At 44.4% G+C, this 19964-nt stretch overlaps 1 protein-coding gene across 1 annotated transcript in view; it reads right to left on the reverse strand.

Annotated features, from left to right (window-relative positions):
- Positions 1–15986: 15986 nt before the first annotated feature.
- The window catches only part of MTHFD1L (methylenetetrahydrofolate dehydrogenase (NADP+ dependent) 1 like), a 141232-nt gene continuing 137254 nt past the window's right edge, over positions 15987–19964 (reverse strand). The window contains exon 21 of the mRNA XM_075146175.1: positions 15987–19064. The gene's annotated coding sequence lies outside the window, so the exon portion shown is untranslated. The remainder of the gene's footprint in view (positions 19065–19964) is intronic.

The raw sequence follows: 19964 nt of genomic DNA on the forward strand, positions 1-19964 counted from the left end.
AGATTTAGTTATAAAGATAAATAAGGGGTGGTGTTTGATTCTTAGCTGGTGATGGACTCCTACACAGCCACAAGCAAAGCACTTACCCTGTTGTTCTTGCTTGCTGCCACAGCAAAAAGGGAATATGGGGGGTTTTGGTCTTAGATGTGTTGTTAAACAAAACTGTTTGTAAGGTGCTCTAAGAGGATAAGATTTAAACTGCTTCAGAAATGCCAGCGTTGTTAAAGGATTGCCTAAGGTCAATGTTCTCTGGCTGGGAGGATTTAAAACTTTATTGCGAAGGCTTCAGTGGAAATTAAATGCTGTCCCAGCATTTGGGGTTCACCCCCTCTGCTTGAAGGGTCCTGCGGACATGTAGAGCATTAAAGTACGCTGGGGCTGGCACCTAAAGCCCAAAGATAGCAGGAGACGGAGCTGCTGCCTATCGACAGATCCCGTCCTGCCATTCCTCCTGATGTCAGGGCAAAGTAAAACAGAAACACTCTGATAGCAACACCGCTATGGCTTGGTTTAGAAGTTGACCTAGAAAGAAACGGAGTTGACCGTTTCTGTCTGTTTTGAGACAGGGTGTGAGAGTGCTGCCCTACGCTTTGCTCTCCTCCTTCCCTGACCATGCATCTTTGCATAAAGTCCTGGCGATCAATACGGATTAACTGTCTTCAGAAGAAACGTCCTTCCTTCCTATGTTTCTTGCGAGATAAGAAGCGATCCTGCCAGCCCACCCTGTGGGAAATGTGAGATACTTTGCAGCCTGTAAAGCCAAGTGATAGCTTTCGCACTGGACAGGGCATAGCTGAGGTGCCCCAGCAGCAAGGTTTGTTTTCCCAGCTGATACAGCTGAGGAAGAGGCCAAATTACTGGGCTCAGCATCCTTTTATCTCCAGATGCTGCAGCTGATCGGGTAAAAGATACCTGTCCTGCAAGCCTGGCTTTTCTTATGTCTTTAGGTTTCATGTTTAAAACCAGTAGCATCCTTAGGATCAGTTAGCAGTATTTCATTTAAATGGAAAGAGAAATAAAAGGAGGGCCACGAAGAATGATTCTAGCGCACAGATCTCATTCAGAGCCACGGTAGCTGTGAAAATGAAGCTGGTCACCCAGCCAGCAGCAGTTAAAAGGTAAAGGATGGCGCTGGATGAAAATGGATGCATTCCAGACCTTCTTAGGGCAGGAGTTCACTACAGGAGTGAATTCATCTGAGCCTCAGTGAGCAGGTTCGGCTCACCATCCCACAGGAAGCTAACCTTGGGGAAAAAACCCAACCAAATAAATACTTTTTCTTCTGGCTGACGAAGTAGCAGTGGCTTGTGGAAGATAAGTGCACCAGACAGACGGCAGCAAGAGATGAAGCAAGAGAAAAGGGGAGATGCTGTGTGATGAGGAGCAGGGAGAAGGAGGAGGCAGGACCACCCTTTCCAGCAGGAGCGAGCTGTCGGCTCGGCTCAGCCACTCTGCCCCTTTGACAAAATGCCTCCCCTGAAAATGTCTATTCACCCCTTCCCTTACCCCCATTTATTTGGTTTGCGCGGGAGGGACGAGTCGGGCCGTGCTTCCAGATGTGGAGGCAGTGGGCAGCCCCGGTAGCACTGCCTGCTCTGCCCCTTCCTCCACCCACGGTCCCGGATGGGTACACGTGTTCCTGTGGCTGGGGGACAACATGAATTAGGTTAAATTTAGCACGGTAAAAGCACTGCTTCTGTTTGGAGGGCTGTGGGGAAGTAGAGCTGGAATGGGTGATGACTTTCTGTCACATCTCCTCTGCATGCCGCTGCCCTTACATGCACAGAGCTATTGGCACCAGCAAGGTTTTAATCTTAAGCAATTTGATTTTTTAACTCAAATTGTTCCTTATGGACTATAATAATTTTTCATATGGGCATGTACTTTGTTTTATCTTTAAATGCTCGGTCTTGCCGAGGAAGTGAGTTATTTCAACCCTGCAAAACTCAAGTCTGCAACGTTCACTCCAGTATCAAATTAGTATCAGTGCAAAAGGGGAACAAGCATTTGTGATACTAATTCCCTTCTGTCTAGAGAGTCAACTGAGACCTCTTCCCTTTTATTCGCCTTTTTCCTTCCCCTGCAGCAATGTGCTCTCTATTACCTGAATAGGGCAGAATGAATGGGTAAGAAATCCTAAATCATTACCAAACTTTGCAAAAAGGCTCAAAACACTAACATTTAACTGTCTTCATTTATTTGTGAGTCTTTGCACTTTGGAAATTTGGCCCAGATTTAAGGGAACACAATGTGAGAGGTAGCTCATATGATACTTTTGACATAAAGAAAAACTGCAAAGTCCGTAGAGCCCTCCGCTTTCAGAAGAGGTTTGTATGGTTATCTAAAATTTCATGTACTTAGCCAACTTTCTAAGCCTTTAGAAGCTTGCCAGCACTGGAATATGGGGTATCACTCCATCAGAGGAAATTAAGCTAAAATGTAAGCTATTTTCAAAATAGAAATAATAAGTCCTCCCCCAGGATATAACAACTTAAGCAATGGCTCCATTAGCAGCCTGCCAATCTCTTTGGGTCTTGTGGAGGCTACATGCCACCCCGGGTCCTCGGTCAGCCACAGGTCCTGTATAGCTGCCTCCTTCCTTACATTGTTCTGAACAATTTTTAGTGGTATAAAGAACTGGGTGGGGGAAAAAAAGAGAGAGCATAATGCTGAGTGACTGTTCACTTACGATATTTACTGTGAGCAAGAATACTCATCCAATTACCTTTTTTTCCTACTCAGTGATTGAAAAACCAAGGGGTACTTCAGTTGTATTACCAGATTTTGGAGCCACATGTTCAGAAAGATTTCAAGGATTTCATTTAGTATTTTTGGGAACCTCTTAAGGAAATATTTTTAAAATATTAGGCAGGAATGAAGAGGTACCAGGTGACATGAGCTAAAGGTTTGGCTTACTTATTTTATACTCCCGTTGGCTTACATTTTTCATACTCCCATTAGGGTTTTTTTTAGTTACATATTAAAATGGTGGCCTTTAAATTATCTTATTCATGACACTATAGTACCTTTCTCTTACTCGTGTTTTAGGAAGCCACAGACTGATCTAAACCTTGGCTTTCATACTGCAGGTACAGCTCATACAGTGTTAGTGCAGCTCACTGGGTAAAAAATTATGTGACCCTCATTTCATATGATGTTTGACTAAAGTCATAATTGCTTGTAATTCAAGATGACAAAGGAAAAGAAACATCATACTCAGCAAATTAGCTTCATATGACGGCATTACTTACGAAATGTACAGTTGGTAAAGGACTTTTAGGGACTATGAATAGTGGAAACTTGTAGGTTCAAAGAGAGGATTTTTTACTGATGGAGAGCAGAAGCATTGCAGCTAGCAGCTAGTGACACAACATGGGAATAAACCCTTCTGTGGCCTTCAGAGCTGCAGAGTGGAATAGGTGGATCACGTTCATTAAACATCCCGAGGGATGGGGTTTTTTCAAAATTTTCTGATCAGTGAACTGCAATGCTTCAGCAGTCACCAGGATATGCTCTTGAATTAAAGTTCAGATAACACTTCTGGGTGAAATCCTGCCCCCCCTGAGAGCAGCAGGAGTTTCACTGTTGATTTGGCTGGGGGTAAGATCTCACCAAGCATGGCAGGGGCAGGGAGGATCTGCTTGATTTTTCTTTTTATAAACTTTGAGCATGTAGAGAAGGCAGAACAGGTCTGCACTGGGACCCTTCCCCAGCCCATGAAGCTCGGCAAAAAATGCTCTGCCTTCATTTGCGTTGCCTATGTCAAGGGTGTCTGGAGGCAGCAACGCAGCAGAATTTAGAGTCACCTGGAAAAAAAGGTGCCAGATCACCGGCACTGTCCCGAGCCGCATCCCTCTGAGGAGCTGCCCTCCCCCGTGCCGTGCTGCCCACAGCCACCAATGGGAGCCCTGGTCTCCTCCTTTCTGAGGAAAAGGATTGGGTTTTGCTATGCCCTAGTGCTTTTAGTCCTCCCTAACTGTGATGGAAAAAATAAAATCAAAGTGCTTGAGCCCCAACAGAAAACTTGGCTTCATTGTGAATTTTAGTTTCTTCTCTATCTCGCTCAAATATTTGTCCATTAATGTCAGGCAGTAAAATGTTTTTTGAAGTATTCAAAAGTGATATAAATCCAACCATTTCCTATAATTTTCCCATGGAAATCATGAAAAGCTGAGAAAATAAATCCTCCCCCTGTTCTGAAATGAACATTTGAAGATCTATTTATTTCCATTTTTCATCTTGAAAAACACATTTCTGAGAGGTTTTGTCTTCTCTGCCACATGCTTTTGCTTGAGTCACACATTTTCTCTAAATCAAAATGCTTCGAACATTCGATGTTACCTGTGTAAGCGCGACTATTTCTTATGTGCCGCTGATAATGAAGACCTTGTACCTACCAGCGGTGAATGAGGTATCGGTTGGGAAGGAATCATTCCCATCTTTCAGCAACAATATCTTTTTATCTTATCCTAGAGCATTGGTTCAATAGGATAAAATCAACATAAGTCTTTTATCAAGTCTATACATTTTATCAAAGCGCTGATCAAGAACTTAAAATGAGTTTGGGTCAAAATCTAAGCAGAGGGATGAAAGACGATGAGTTGTTGGCATGTTGATCCCTGCCAACAATCTCCACGTTCAAACAAAAGACCTCATTCCTGGTAACCTTGCCTTTGATTTTATCTTTAAGCACCTTCTCTGTAGTCCCACCTCCCTTTCTTCCTCCGGTCCCAGTAAGGCTGGGCGGGTGCCAGGGGAAGGGCTCATAACTGATCAATAGACTTTGAATCAGGCTATAGGTGAGTCGGAGGCAGCAGTAAAAGATTCTAGATAAAATCTCGGGTGTATTCAAGCCAGTTTTTCTTACAGGGACTGGGCAAATAGGGAAAAAAGCCACGTAATGCACCCTTTCATATTTCATTTTGCTCTGAAGATGTCAGCCAAAACTCCAATTTACCTTTGCCTTTCAGTATTTTTCGATGTTGAAATATAGCTGTGTTTTTATCCGAGAGAGTATGGTTTTGAAATGTACTATTTTTTATTTAAAATGTTTAAAAACAAATGCTTCATTTCAAATTTTCCAGGTTTACACACATATTTTTTAATTTGCCAGAATATTTTAAATAGTTTAAAATATTTTAAAGGGTTTTGAACCAACCAGAAGTACTGTTTAATTGATTATTTTTTTGAACTGAAAAATCAGATGTGGAAAGTTCTGTAATGCCAAATGCCTCTACTTCCACTGACAACAGCACACATCACACCGAATGTGTACGTTAGCTCTTTCCCACTGTCCTCTAGCTGCGCAGTATTGGGTGCAAAATAAAGCCACCACCTCTGCTGAAGACTTTTGCCATTTTTGAGTCATTATTTTAATTTTTCTTTCATCTCTTAAACTGTTTTTCAAAAAAAAAGCACCAAACCACAAGAAGGTGATTTACAAATTTCTCTAACTCCCGGCACTTTAAACAGACAACTTAAATAAGCCGTATCTCCGCCTGGCATTGCTTTGTACGCACACAGGGACACAAACCTACCCGTGCTGCACCTCTTGCTGCTCATAGAACAAAAAATGAAAGCTCCAGCCTCGTCCCCAGCCCCTTCCGCATGGCTCTGAGGTCCCCAAGGACGGACACAGCCTCCCGCTCTCCCCCGGGGAGGGCTGCCCGGGCAGCTCCGCTCACGGCAGTGCAGGGACCCTCCGCGCCCCCCTCCCCGCCTCCCTTAGGGAGACGTTATAACTATATTTAAATCAAAGAACAAAACCTGCGCCGCTGGCGTTGCTGCTCCGCTGCAGGCAAGGGCTACGTTGACCAAGTGCCAAGCAGCAAGACCTGCTGGAGGGGGCATTGCTGGCAAAGGAGGGGTTCGTCGAGTAGTAGTAACACAGACCTTGAATGGTTTAAATGAAAGACACAAGTATGCACTTAAGAGCTGCAAACAAACATTTGCACCCCCACGGGTGCAGAGGCAATCTGGCCTCTCTTTAAAAAAACAGCTTCTGAGCCTTTTACCAGAGGCAGCCAAGGCGTTTCTCTCCACTTCAGCTCTGGAACTGCCGGGCAGTATTTACCCAGAGAGCTAAGAAGCTATTGCATTGTGCCCCAATAGTATCAGCGTATTGATCACGGGCAGAAGATTTCTAATTACACACATTTCCATGATTAAAACGTTCAGACTGAAATGTTGTTTATAAATTATCCTCTTATACATCAATCAGAAGCGTTTTCCTGTCGCTTCTGGCCGGGGAGCTCCCTCCCCAGAAAGAGGACTCCGATGCAGGGGTGCACCCCCAGAGCCGCCCAGTTGCTTTGGGCACGCGGGGAATGCGCCGGGCACGGCTGGGGCATCGCGAGGCAGCGGAGACCAGCGAGCAAAAACACCAGTGTTGCTTTCCCAGACACCACAGAGTGGATAAACATGGATGGATCCTCCCCCCACGTGCAAAGAGAAGTAACATAATTATTAATCTCGTTTCCTCGGAGAGGACAAGGGGTGATTTATTTGGTACTTTACTCTTATAACGCATTCAGCGTGCGAGTTGCCCCTTCGATTTTGCTCCTTCCCCGCTGTAGCTGCGTGGCACCACTGAAAAGCTGCAAACCTCTCTTCCTGGCCATGAAGCAGACGTGAGCGACCAGGAGGGAGAGGCTGGGACTGCCGGTCAGCTCCCATGAGTAAGGCACGTCCCAGCGGCCGGGCGCTCCCCAGGCGGGGCAAGAAGCCGTAGGGGCGCGGGGAGGTCCCCGCGCTGGGGCACGCGGGGGAACAAGGCCTGGGGGGAAGCACCGGGGGGCTGCGGGTCTGGGAAGGTGAGGGGGTCAGAGCTCTGCAGCTGGGTTTTGGCAGGCTCCTGCAGGGTGTGGGGAAAATACAGTCACTTGAAAAATGATGCCAAGACTCATTTTTCTTATCAGTGCATGAAACCATAGTTTCTTAGTGTGTCTCCCAGGTCTTGCAATAGAAGTCCTCAATTTTTCCTGCCAGCATGGGCAATGAATGGCTGGAAACTGACACTTTTTCTGTGTGTTGTTTACACTTTGACGGAGAACTTTACTTGTTATTGCACCCACTTTCTCAAAAATAAAGTTGATGGGATTTAAGTATCAGAGCAGCATTGAGGTCCTGAGCTTAAGTCTCTCCTCTGAACCAAATTTTTGCAGTCTCTCAGTCTTTACAGGTTGAAAAATGATCAGTGAAGTCAGTTTGCCCTGTTTGGAGTATTTTCGATTGGTGAGATGCAATAAGGGCCAGCTGGATTATCTCCCGGTCATTGGTTGTGACCCATTTTCAGGGCTGAGTAAAGGCCCTTACATGTGGGATTGTAGCAATTTAGGATTTTATAAACATTATCTTGTCTCCTAACGGATTTCCAAACTTAGGTCAGTAAGATTCCTGGTTCTAAAATATAACAACTGAATCATAAGCAGAAATATGTGATAATTAAAATATTCCGTGTAATGAAAACGTAACCAGGTGAGAAGTGGAAGTGGGATGGGCTTGTTCCTTATAAGTATCTCTCTCACCATGGAAAGGTTCTTGTCTCTCTCCTCTTTTTCCATTTCATTCCTTCTTCTCCCACTGGCTCCCTGCTTCCATGAAATCTGTAGTAATTTGCTTATCTACCAATTTACTGAATAACTGTTTAGGGACAGGTTCAATATTAGGGGATGGACAAACACGCAAAAATATCATGGTCGCATAAAATCAATTTTCTTGAGAAAGAACAAAAATAAAGCTAACAAGCTCCCTTCCCTTTACTACTTAGTAAGCCTTAGAATAATTTAGTATATGCAAATGTATGCAAAGGGCCATGGAGGGCTATAAATTTTACTTAACATTATTTTGGAGGTGATCTGTGCTATCATATGTCATTGGTTTGAGTAAGATGGCCATTTCCAGTTCACATTTAGGTATGTGAAGGGTGCGTGTGTGCGCGTATACAGATGCACACATACGTATACACCCACCTGGCAGCGATTGTCAGTCGTGAAAACAACCACATGCTGCAGCCGACAAGTCCAAGGTCAAGTAGAAGTTTTTTTGTAAACCTGGGGAAATCCTGCTTTGAATAACCAATGACTTGACCTTTGCCAGCTCTTAGTCTAGTCGGTAGTAATTATCCAAAGGAGATTAAATTATGAGACTCTCAAGGCAAGGTATTTTGCACGTTCAATAAGACCAGGGATTAAACACAGATACTTCCCCAACGCCAAGGGGGTTGGCAGCGGGATAACGACTTCAGAGGAAAAGCGCACGACTGCAAGTAAATTGCGGTTTTCTCCCCCCTTCCTTGCTCCCCTCCCTGAGCAATGCTTGCCACGGGCTGGTGACCGGGCACCCCTGGCTTATCAAACAGGGGCTGCAAGTGCTACCGAAATAACAGCACTATGTTTGCAAACTGGGCAGGTCGTGCCTAGGTCCTGCTATGGGAACACCTTCGTCAGCACCTGCATGCCAGGTCACGGTATTTTGAGGTTGGATTTCCAAGGCCTGATACCCGTTCCTGAAACGCCATCCAGACTCCCCAGGTACCAGCCCCCTCCTCAGGCGCCTGTGGGACGTTTCCCCGGTGGCACAGACGCCAGCCCTGTCCCGGGCCGGGCTGAGGGCCGATAGCCTCAAGGTAAGTCCAGGCACGTGCGGTGCTGCGGCTCGCGGCACCACGGTGCCGGTCGGTGCCGGGAGGGCTGGCACAGCGGGCAGAGCTGGCTGGAAGGCAGGGTTCAGCCGCAGCGGCTATTCCCGCCGGCCTCCTTGCACCCTCCTCCGCGGGACAGCCGGTGGGGCGCTTCCGGCAGGCGCTGTCCCACCTGCTCCAGGCGAGGCCGCCTGCATGGGCTGAAGCCCCCGGAGGCGGTGGTTTAAAGTCACCCCTCGGCTTTCGCAGGAGGAGACTGCGGAGGGGCCACAGCTTTGCTGCCTCCACCGCGGCGAGGGTAATTGCCGGCCACTGAACCAACAACTTAATCCTGACCAACAGCTGGGAGACCAAAACCTCCGTGCCACCACAGCGCTGGGGAGGACAGCTCTTCCCACCACGTGTCCCTGCAGCTGGCAGCCCACACACCACATCTGGCCCCCCCGAGCCAGCCGGGGGTCCCGCCGCCAGCCCTCCTCCTCCCGGCTGGCAGCTGCCGGATCACCCCGGCAGGTCTGCGGGACGCTTTGGTGACCGCAGGCTGCTCCAGCACCAGCGTAAGGTCCTTCCGTGGCTTCGGGCTGGTAATGGCTGCTCCCCTGGCGGGGGAAGCAGCAGCGGGCTGAGGAGATGCTGTGTGGTGGGAAAAGGGAAAACTGGGGGACCAAGAGGCACGAGGAGAAAGTGGTATTCCAGATAAGAGGCTTGTTGCAAGTATGAGTTGAACCCTGGGCTGGCTGGAAATTTGTAGGAGAGGGGAGCAAGCAAGGTAACGAGGTGAGTCCAAGGCCTATGGCAAAAGAGGAAAAAGAAAGCTCTGTGCAATGGGAGAGTTTGGGATATTTTAGAAAAAAAGGAAAATGCAAAAATCCGACAGTAAGAAGTACATTTTCAGACAGGAGCAATTTCAGGGTAGTGCAAAAAGCTGGCACCACCACCTTCCTCCCCCCCGTGGGGAGCAGATGAGCTCGGGGCACCCAGCGACTCCCCACCCCCTTGTGTGGGGCGGGCTATGCTTCCAGCCTTGTCCTCCCTAACCCCCCTGCAGAAGGAGCGGGGACCGATGTCTCCATCCCAGGCTGGCTGCAGGCTCCAAGCTGAACAATTATTTGAACTGTCACGGGGGGATGAACTGTGGCCGGCCATGTTACAAAGGGGGTGGGTGGCGGCTGCTGCGGCTGCTGCTGCGGGGATGTGTCAGAGGTGTCCCGCTGGCGCTGATCTCCAGTCGGGACTGATAAATGGATAAATCAGTTGCACAGGATTTACTGAGAGTCTTACAAAGAGCAAATCAACCTCTTGGCAGCCCTGTGCAAACCCGCCGGAGCTGTGGGCAGGGGTGAGGACCTGTGGGGGTAGGAAGTACCTGCACCTGCCAGACCTCGGCTGTTCTAGAGAAACCTAAAACAGCTGAGGGCTCGGGGGGTGGAGTGAGAGCTGGTTCGTTCAGGTGTTTAAACTTCTTTCTTTTCGATTTTCCCCTCTGGTGGTTTGAAATAAGAGACTAGGTCAGTGCTCTTAAAGTCTGCAGGATGTTGCTTGGACTGTGGCAACCCATTCAAGCGGGCAAGCAGGTGAGTGGTCTTAAAGTTGTCCCTTTGAGAGGTGGTAGGGAAATAGCTGTAATGCTTTTGTGGCCCAGGGGAGCGGCTGGGTTGTTTGCTTGTGTTGATTTTGGCCCTCAAGCCAAAGCCTTTGGTTTTTCAGCATGCCTTCACATGAATGAGCAAGCCCTCCTGTTTACAGCTGGTGAGTGGCCTTAAAATGTGTGACCTAGCTTTGCCACGTTTGTCTCTAAATCTGTACATGAAAGTACAAATTTACTTGAAGCACTTTTGCTTGCTAATCAGTAAAACTTTGAGCATGTGGTGGGACTTGGGGACCTCCAAAGGTCCTTTCCATCTTGAATGGTTCTGTGTAAACAGGGTGTTTAGTGGCAGCATCTGTACCAGACCTGAATTAATGGTATATGCGAAGACTTAAAATATTCTAAAATAATTTTATTAGAATAAATACAGACTTATAACCTGTTGACTCTATACTGGAATCCTCACCTATATTGAAAATAACTTTTAAAAATTGTTTTGAATTTATCTGGAGCTACCTGAATCTTAACATATTAGAGGATGGATCTGCAACATTGCATAGGCGTCCAAAGGAGGAGATGGAGGGTATAGCTAATAACTGGAGTTTTTGTGTTACAAGTTCTGTCTACTTCAATAAGAACCATATTTGGCACAACCAGATCTTGGAAAAATGCCTCCGTTATATACATTTTGAAACACTTTTGTCTTTTTTGGGAATGTATAAGAGTGTTCCACTTATTAGCAATTGTATAACACTTAATTACATGACTGTAACATGAAGAACAATAGGTAAAATACAATACTTGTTGAATTTATGTCCAGCTGAAGAGGGAAAGCGACTAATTTTGTAGTAGTGAAATAGGTGATATTTAGCTTGTTAATCTCTTTTTCATCGGCGTTTCCTTAATGCACTGAGTACGTTGCAGGGATATGTGCAGTGGCTATGTGAACCTTGGCTTTATTCACAACAGGTACATCGGGATGCAAAGCCAGGTAGTCCTTGCTGACTGTTCGTGAACAAACTACTGATGCGCAGGGGTTCCCCCTGCCCACCCTCCCCACCTGCCAGCTTAATGACTACAAGTTTCTGGCACAACTTCACGGTTTCTACTTAGACATGAAGAAAAACCCAAGTGTGAATCTGATAATAGCTCGTATGGCGCTTAACAAAACAAAACTGCTGAGCCAGTTCTTATCGGTACCTGTATGTTATAAATTTTGGTTGTCATCAATTTGCCTGCTGGGCACTGGCATTTAAACAAAGCATGTAGAGTTTAAAATATGTGCTTTATTTTTTGAGTCCAGCATTTAAATTTATAAATCTTGGGAGAGTTTTGGTGGGTTTTTTGTTTGTGTTGGTTTTTTGGGGTTTTTTTTGTTTTTTTTTTAATATGCCCTCTATGCCTCTCCACATACTAAGCATCCTATATCTTCACCTGGTGATGGGCTGTGGGGAGAAGGATTTGCCCTCTTTGTAGGGGGGGCATGCTGCGGGGAGGGCACCCTGGCCAGACCTGGGGCTTGGCAGCACTGTAGCACGACACTGGAATTTGGCAAATGTCTGCGGTGAGGGAGCTCCAGTCGAACTGGTTCCAGTGCTGATGGCGTCTGAACGGTCCCCAGACATTAGTTTCAAGATCCAGGCAAGGCTTTCTTTAATCTTGCTGCAGGGAATGGCTGTAAACATTTCTGTAGCTGTTCAGGCTCAAGTCAAGCTGGTTAAGGCAATGTGAAATTCAAGGTCAAAAGGTGAAATGCTGCTAAATTTAAGATTCAAGTTTATGCACATGAGTAAATGGTTACTTGGATTGTTTCCATTTCAGATGCACTAAGTAAGGTATGGCTCTTCCAGCATCCATCTGCCCCTGCAGCTGGGTACTGTAGTCATTTCACGGGAGTTATGAACTGAAAAGGTCCTCCCCAAACATGTTTTCCCAAGTATGCAAGCCAAATCGCTCTTGTGCATCCAGGCTTGTATCTATAAATGTTTGGATGTGACTCTGTAGTTCACTTCATCATCCCTTATACAGGATTAAACAGTGTACTCTCCTGTCAGTATTTTTTCCTACCACTTGTCTTCAAACAGTGGAAAAACTTGAGCATTAGAGATGCTTGGGGTAAGAATCCATTCACAGAGATACAAATGTATTTGATGGGATCCTCTCTTAGTGGGAGAGAGTGAGCTTTTGGTGCCGTGTGTTTGTTTAGGGTTTCTTGTTTGCTTGGTTTGGTTTTGGTTTTTTTGTGTCAGAGCTTAAAGGGACAAAACTACAGTCCCAGCAGAAAAGTAGGGAACCTCTTCCACATGGGTACTGTACTCCTTCCCCCAGCAAGGTGTTGGGATGACGATGCTGTTGGTCCTTTCTGAAGGGTTTGCAAAACAGATCATCTATCTTTTAAACAGCTCGTGACAGTCTTGGTTTGATAATTGCAGGTTGTCTATACAGCTCCCAGACATGTTTAAATCATATGGTCGTACTGGGTATAACTCTTCTATCTCTGCTTCCAAGCTGACGTGTGGTTTGTTTGTTGCTGAGTAAATGCAGTCATGGGACAGAGATGTCCGAATTTAGCAGAGGGTGAGGTTATCTGTTGCAGTGACCCACCGCAGAGGAGGCACGTATGAGGAGGGACTCAGTAAATGCAGGAGTCCGAGACTGGTGCCTCCTCCCTGGCTCCATGGTAATTGTTGCCACCCTGTTAATTCGCTGCAGTTGCTATAGGTGATGCCAGGCGCGAGCTCAACATAAGATCTTCCTCCCATCTCTGGGGATCTGGTGGCCAACACTGTGAGGAAGAATTGATGGGAAACAGCACGCTGGCTGTGAACTAAAGCATTGGCTCTGGGTCTTCCCCAGTAGTCTTAATTTCCAAGTATATCCTTCTCTCAGGAGATATTTTAGACTACTTTTTTTTTTTAAATTTATGACATCTTTCACTTGCTGCTTATCTCTTTCTGATGTTTTTTAGCACCATTTGATTACATTGTGCTGATTTAGTGTCTCTCTTTAAAACTAAATTAGTATTAAAAGTAAGCTTTGATGCTTCTGTGAGAGTATCTTTTCCCTTTTCAGTATGTTTTTGCAGATAAAAGTGCTTTTAAAAGTTTTTATTTTTTTTTAACATAGCCTTCTTAAAAACTGCTGGTGGTAAGTTATACACTGCTCAATTTAAAAATTTAAATTTAAAGGAATATTTCAAGTGATTTAGTGAAATAACTTCTTAGGCTCATCTATATTTACACCGTCTGCTTTCATACAATTCTGACCCAAAAGAGCAAATTTGACTCCTGTGCTTTGTTCCTTCATTTGCCATCTTCATTATTTTTCTTCTTTTATTTATTCTTTTCCATTTTCCTCTTACTAATAAGAATTAAATAACTTGCATACTTGGTTATTACTAACAAAGCGGGATCTAAAGTCTGTCTGACTTCCAGTAGTTCCAGAAGCGGAATTAGATCCAGGTTTCATCCTGGATGAACAACAAGCTTTCGCCAGGCACTAATATCTGATACTGAATGACAGCGGTTGAACTTATGAAACATAGGGAAAAAATCAACAACTCTATGGAACTGACGTGAAGGGCTTGGTTCATTAAACTGCTACCTCAGGCTAATGTCATAAAGAGCAGATTGGAGTTACGAGATGTTGGTTTTGTTGCTCACCCCAAAAACCTTCCTCAGGGGGAGTTCACTTACCTCAAACACCTGAAAAAAATCAGGTTGGCAAATACAGCTTTTTCTGACCACAGTGGAGACACCAAGATGATACGTGCTCCAGATAAGCTGGAGCTGGGTGGGAATATGTGTATTGGCCAAGCCGTGGAACCAGCAAATACAGGGACGTTGTCTCCTTGCAGAGACTTTGGCTGACCGAAAGCTCTGTAGGAGCTGGTCTGCTGCCACAAGTCAGACATGAGGCTTTCTTCTCCTCTCGGACTTCCCCTCGAGCCTCTGGGCAAAAATGAAACAACATCCTAGAATAGTGGCATAGTTTCATATCATGTATATAATACATGTTTGGTATAAATACAGCCGTATTTAAATTTTTCTGGAGAATAAATATAAACTGTGCATGTGATGGGAACATGCAGGTGCTGTGTTGTATGGGCAGCTAACAGGTTGTGTCCTGCAAAGCTGAAAGTCTTCTCTGGCATTAGGAATCTAACTTTGACCAGATGTTGATGGTAATTGAGTTGCAATACCATGATGGGAATTGCCCAGTGGGAAACAACTTGGCTTTTAAAATGTCATAACTTAAATCTTGATTTAGTGTATTGCATAAAAGTGAGCTTGAGTTGTATTTGATACGTCCTTTTTTTTATTAGTACTCTGCAAAGAAAAGTTCTTACAGTCCCTGTAGAGCGTGTGTGTGTATTTCAGCTCTGTGCTTCCCCAGCACCACCTCTACCAGCATTGCAGTTCATAGGTGCGCAGAACAGTTGACCTTGGAAGGGACCTGAAGATCCCCCAATGCAGTGCAGGGTTGACTTAAAAAGGTTCTTCAGGGTCTTGTCCAGTTGAGCCTATGCTGGCATGTAGCAGTCTAGCTCTCTTCCTAATTGTTACTCAAAGGTTTAAGTTAAAAAGTTTACTTGGGAAGCAAATATTGAAGATCTTGCATAAAAACTGCATGCACAAATATATACTCCCTCATGTATATGTAATATATTACACTCAAGTGCATGGAGCAGGGAAATATTACTACGACCACACTTGGGGAAGTATTTGAATTTGGCTTACTTTACATAAACATTCTGGCCTTAAACCCACAGTGTAAGGCAACATGTATAGCGCAGCAGTTCTGGGACAAATGCTTGAAGGGGCTTTTGGTGTTTCCATTTTAACCCTCTCGAGCAGGGGATCCTAGCTTGGCCTTAAAACTTTTCTCTGAAATATTTTCTCAAAAGAATATTCTATGAAAAACTGCAAGTTAAAAGCAGTGAAACTGGTTACCTTCTGTTGCCACCCCAATAATTCAGTGGAGGGGAGAGAGCTCCCCTGCCTCCCGTGCTCGCTCTGGCTGGTTGGGTGGCCATCAGCAGGGCAGACCCAAGTACCGCTGGAGCGCAAACCTAGTGCTTGAGATCTGTAACGTATGGGCAAGTTCCTCGCTGAAACGTTGTAGAGAAGCTGAAAAGCTGTTTGGAAATCTAGCCATGAGAAGCATGTTAAAAACCCAGTACTAATCCAAATCATATGGTTAAGACTTCATCTAGGTATGGAGAAAACAGAAGCAATGTCCAGTATGTGCCCGAAACGCTCGATTTCTTCCCCCACCCTGCCTCCTGCTTCCCCATTTTGTTTATTTGTGCTCCTGGGATGCTTTCTGCTGTGTTATGGTCCAGTTGATTTAACATCTATAGTTCCTGAAGCTTTTGCATTGCTTGTATTTAAATCCCACCCCGAGAAGCTCACAGGTATATGTTCTTGTACCCGATACTTTTTCACATAAATCCGGCCGCCAACCAAGAAGTGGAAAGCGTCCAACTGACCCTTGCATCTGGTCCAGCCTTCCACGCCAAGGACCAAAGGCAACAGTAAGATATTTTGGGACAAGGACAGGATGTTAGTCTGGCATGTCCTTCCCTTCACACACAAACCAACTTCAAAAGGACTGCACTGATGGAGAAGGTCCTGTGGACAAACCTCCTGTGCACAGCCCCTTATGGCAACAGGCAGGGACCAAATGTGTTAAGAGACTTAAGAGGAAAAAAATGGTCACTAAACAGACAAGATGGTAGATAAAGAGAGAACAGTATTAAATAACGGATGCACTTTATTAATGAGTTCAGACTTGAGACAGGCACCACTTTTGCAAACTGAACATCAGTACACACATACACTTTATTTTCATGTTCATGGCAACTGGGAAGTTCTGGGATTTTGAATTTTAAAATACAAACGAAGAAACCTATTGTATGTAGTCTGATGTATTTCAGTGTTGCCGGTTTTCTGTAGTTCAGCAGTAGCAATAACAAAGTGTTCAGTCACTACAAAAAGCAGATCTTCTGATAATAAACAATGGCGTGGTTCTTAACATGCTTTAGCAAACGCAGGGGTAAGCACGGGAAGCTGCCTTATAAAGCTGCTGTTCTGCCATGTCACAAACTGCTCAGCGCAGATGCAAAGGCAGGAGTCCCTCACCTGCAGTTGCATCTGTGTAGCAACAAGTGACGCACCTAGCAATAACACTTACCTTAAAAGGATTTCATTGTAAACCCTTCTTGATGAAGGCATTTGGCCTCGGAACTAGGGTGGCCCAAGGGAACTTTATTGTGATAGTTTCTGCAGCTCAGCCGATGGCCAATAATTCAGTCCCTTTGGATTATGAGACAGAATCTGCATGCAACATGGATTATTTTTAAGAAATCTTCTACTAAAAATGAATTGAAAGACCCAAAAATGTAATAGCTCAAGGGATTTTGCAGATGGCTTTTCACCCCCCCAATCTGGTTAACTATGACAAAAACAAGAGAGGGTCATTCCAGCTTTCCTTGAATTATTGAAGCTATCAAAACAATATAACAAATCCTGTGCACATGACAGTAGAAAAAAATTACAGGATGTTTGTCAACTCTCAACTAACTGAGCTGGAATGGTGTTTTAGGGAAGGACTGATGGGTCAGATAAACGGCCCCAGCACACGTGGCCTGAAGGGACAATACGGAGACTACAACATAGAAAGTGTGTAGGCATCAAGCAGTAGTTTGAAATTACTTATAAAACCTGTTGCACAGACATCCATATCCCATATGGAAGCTTTACAGGCAGACAGCTAGTGCCACGTTTAGTATCCCACACTGGAGGGAGATAGGTCCAACGCAACTACAGTGACCGCAAGTAAGGCACGGTTATGGTTTTGCAAATTTCTCCAGGCAAGATGGAGGGAAAGCCTCATTTATTTTTCTTGAAAGAATGCTACTAGGCAAACTATAGCTGGAAACCACACTTATTTTCTTCTGTAAGTCTTTGGATTTTTCTAGGCTAGATAGATCAGTGTGTGCAGGACTAAATTACAACGCAGTCATGTATATGAATAACGTGGTTGTATTTCGGGGCACAATTTAATAGAAAATATCAGAAATCTCTCTCCCCAGTAGCTGTGAGAGCCACACTTGAATCTTGCTTTCTACTGATCATGTTTGTCTTACCCCAGTGTAATCAAAGCATCCCAGTCTAGGCCGTTATGAGCTCTATCGTCTAATCAGGCTAAAATATCAACTAGCTCTATTTTTTATGTTTATCTTCACAGAAATCCCCACAGTGCTGGGGGACCACGCTATGAATAGAACAGTTCTGAAATGCAGTCAACAGACATTTCCGTGCTACTCCAGGGAAGGCATAGATAATTATTTTAATTGTCCCCAGTTTGCTCTTCTGTCCATAATTATAGTTTGGAGTTTATAAATAACGAAGCATGATTTTAAAAACCAAAACAAACCCCTCAATTACAACACAGTTCCTGAGATAATTAAGTCTCCAAATGTGACTGCATAGAAGGGAACCAAAACTACATTGCAGAAGCCTGTAACATACAGATGTGCGTAAGCGGAGCAAAGCGACAGGATGGAAAACGTCACCAGGAAAATAAACTCTCTCATCATTATTTCACTGCTTTTTACCTAAAAACACAATGGCCTATTGTCTCGATTCAACCTATTGTTCTGTTGCATTTTTTGTTATTGAAGGAACCAACAGTCAGTCAGTGAGAGTTTCCTGAGGAGCAGCAGCTTGAAAAGCTGAGAGCCGTATCCTGTGCCTAAGGCTTGTTTTGCTGCAGATTTAGGAAAAACCGGACAAAGTAAGTTACTGAGGTAAATTAAAGCACACAGTTTAGGATTTAACTTGTTTGAATACCCCCTTCAAACAGAAAACACACTCCAGTTTTACAAGTATGGTGGTTAAAACCTGCAAAATGAAGCAGAACAAAGCTCTGCCCTGTCGCATCCTTGCTTGATGGACATTCCTCTGTTGTTACTGGGCGTTGCGTACTGCCAGGGACAGGACAAGAAGAACTCTAGGTCGGGAGCCAGCACAGCAGGAGGCTTCATTAGCCGTGAACAGGAGCAAAACAGGGCTTCAGAAGGAGCAGTGCCCTCGCTGAACAACCAGCTTCACCACAACAAACACATAATGAGCTGGACAGCCTGTAAAATACGCTTTGGATAAAGAGACCTATGGATATGAGACAGCTATGGCTTAAGGGTTTCAAAAGATCTTTGCCCAACAAGGAAACAAATTATGTATTAAAAACCTTTTACAAAACACATGCTCTGTTCTTTCTCTGCTTAATATCTTCCTTGCTTGAAGCTTGGCTGTTGCCCAAATGCATCCAGAGCAACGCTTGATGATAACTCAAAAATGTGCAGTTAATCTGCGTGTAGTTTCAGCTCCTGAATGCCAGGAGCGAAACTGTATTTTTCACAGAGAAATAGGCTTGATCACACAGTATAATCATGTTTATGCAAGTTTTTAGATGGCCAAGATAAGGGAAATACTTCTGTAAACTCCTTTGAGAAAAGATGAAGACTCTAAGGTGAAAAATTTCTCTCTTTTTCAATGTCGTTTTATCCACAAACAAGTAGAAGTCCCAGTAGAGCAGTAGAAAGCTTTCTGCACTACAGCAAGAAAAACTTCAGCTTGTGCTTTTTTTTTTTTTTTTTTTTAACCTTACAGCTATATTTCATCATAAAAACTAGTTTGAAGAAAGAGTAAACTTTTGCTCTTTGGTCTATCTTGACATTCCTCCAGAGACACATAACAGGAATATTTCAGATTCATTTTTGTCTCCTACTTGCAGGAAGCAGGAAAGTTGCAGTTCTTAATTTCCAGACCTCTAAAATGAGAAAGATAAAGAATTTATACATTGAAAAAAGACATCTTTGCTTTCTTTAAAGAAAAAAAAAAAGAAGCGTCACAGCCTAAAAGCAGTGTTTTAGTGAAATTGGATCTTTTTGCCTTAATCACAATAAACAAAAACATTTAGTTATGCCACATGCGCCTCCCATTTATTATCTGTGTAACCTTACTAGGTGAGAAACAAAAATCTGTACTCGTATTCCAGTATCATATGGACTTTAGACTGTACATTGATGTAGTAATTGCTGCTGACTGAAACCCAATACTGTGGAATGAGACTAAAAGTCAGTTTGTTGTTTCATAGGATCAATTTTGTGGATGCAAAGGAAAGGTCTTCAAACACCTTCTATCCGTATCTGAATGAATTAAGGTGAAAACATCTGACAAATAGTTTGCAATATTAGGACATCTGTTTTGGTGTTCTCCCCTCATGGGCTTCTTTACGGCCGTGAAGACGCTCACAGTCAAAGCTCTGGGGTTCCTCTCACATTCAGAAGAGCTCTGAGGGTGGCAAAATACCCGTGCTGTGTATTACAATCATTCTGATGCTCTGCCAATTTTGAAGAGGAGATGAGTGCAAGAATATATCTGCACCTGTGGACAGCTGTGGCCTTACTAAGTGACAACCAACAGAGGAAAACAACCACCCCCCACCATCAACCCAAATACCCAAAGCCAAATTGGCACAGTAAGAGCAGGCACCTGCTGCTGCCGCTGATTAATTAGAGGGATCCTTAGAGCTCAAGGGTCCTTAACAGACTTTACTTTTGCAGAATGGGTCAGGTTCATAAATTGCCCTCCCTCTGCAAATAATACCTTTCTTAAAAAAAAAAATTTCTTCCTACTGGCAGACTTGTCTCCAGGTAAGTCTTATTCT

The sequence above is a fragment of the Calonectris borealis genome, chromosome 3, assembly GCF_964195595.1.
Source record: "Calonectris borealis chromosome 3, bCalBor7.hap1.2, whole genome shotgun sequence".
In the NCBI taxonomy this organism is placed as follows: domain Eukaryota; kingdom Metazoa; phylum Chordata; class Aves; order Procellariiformes; family Procellariidae; genus Calonectris; species Calonectris borealis.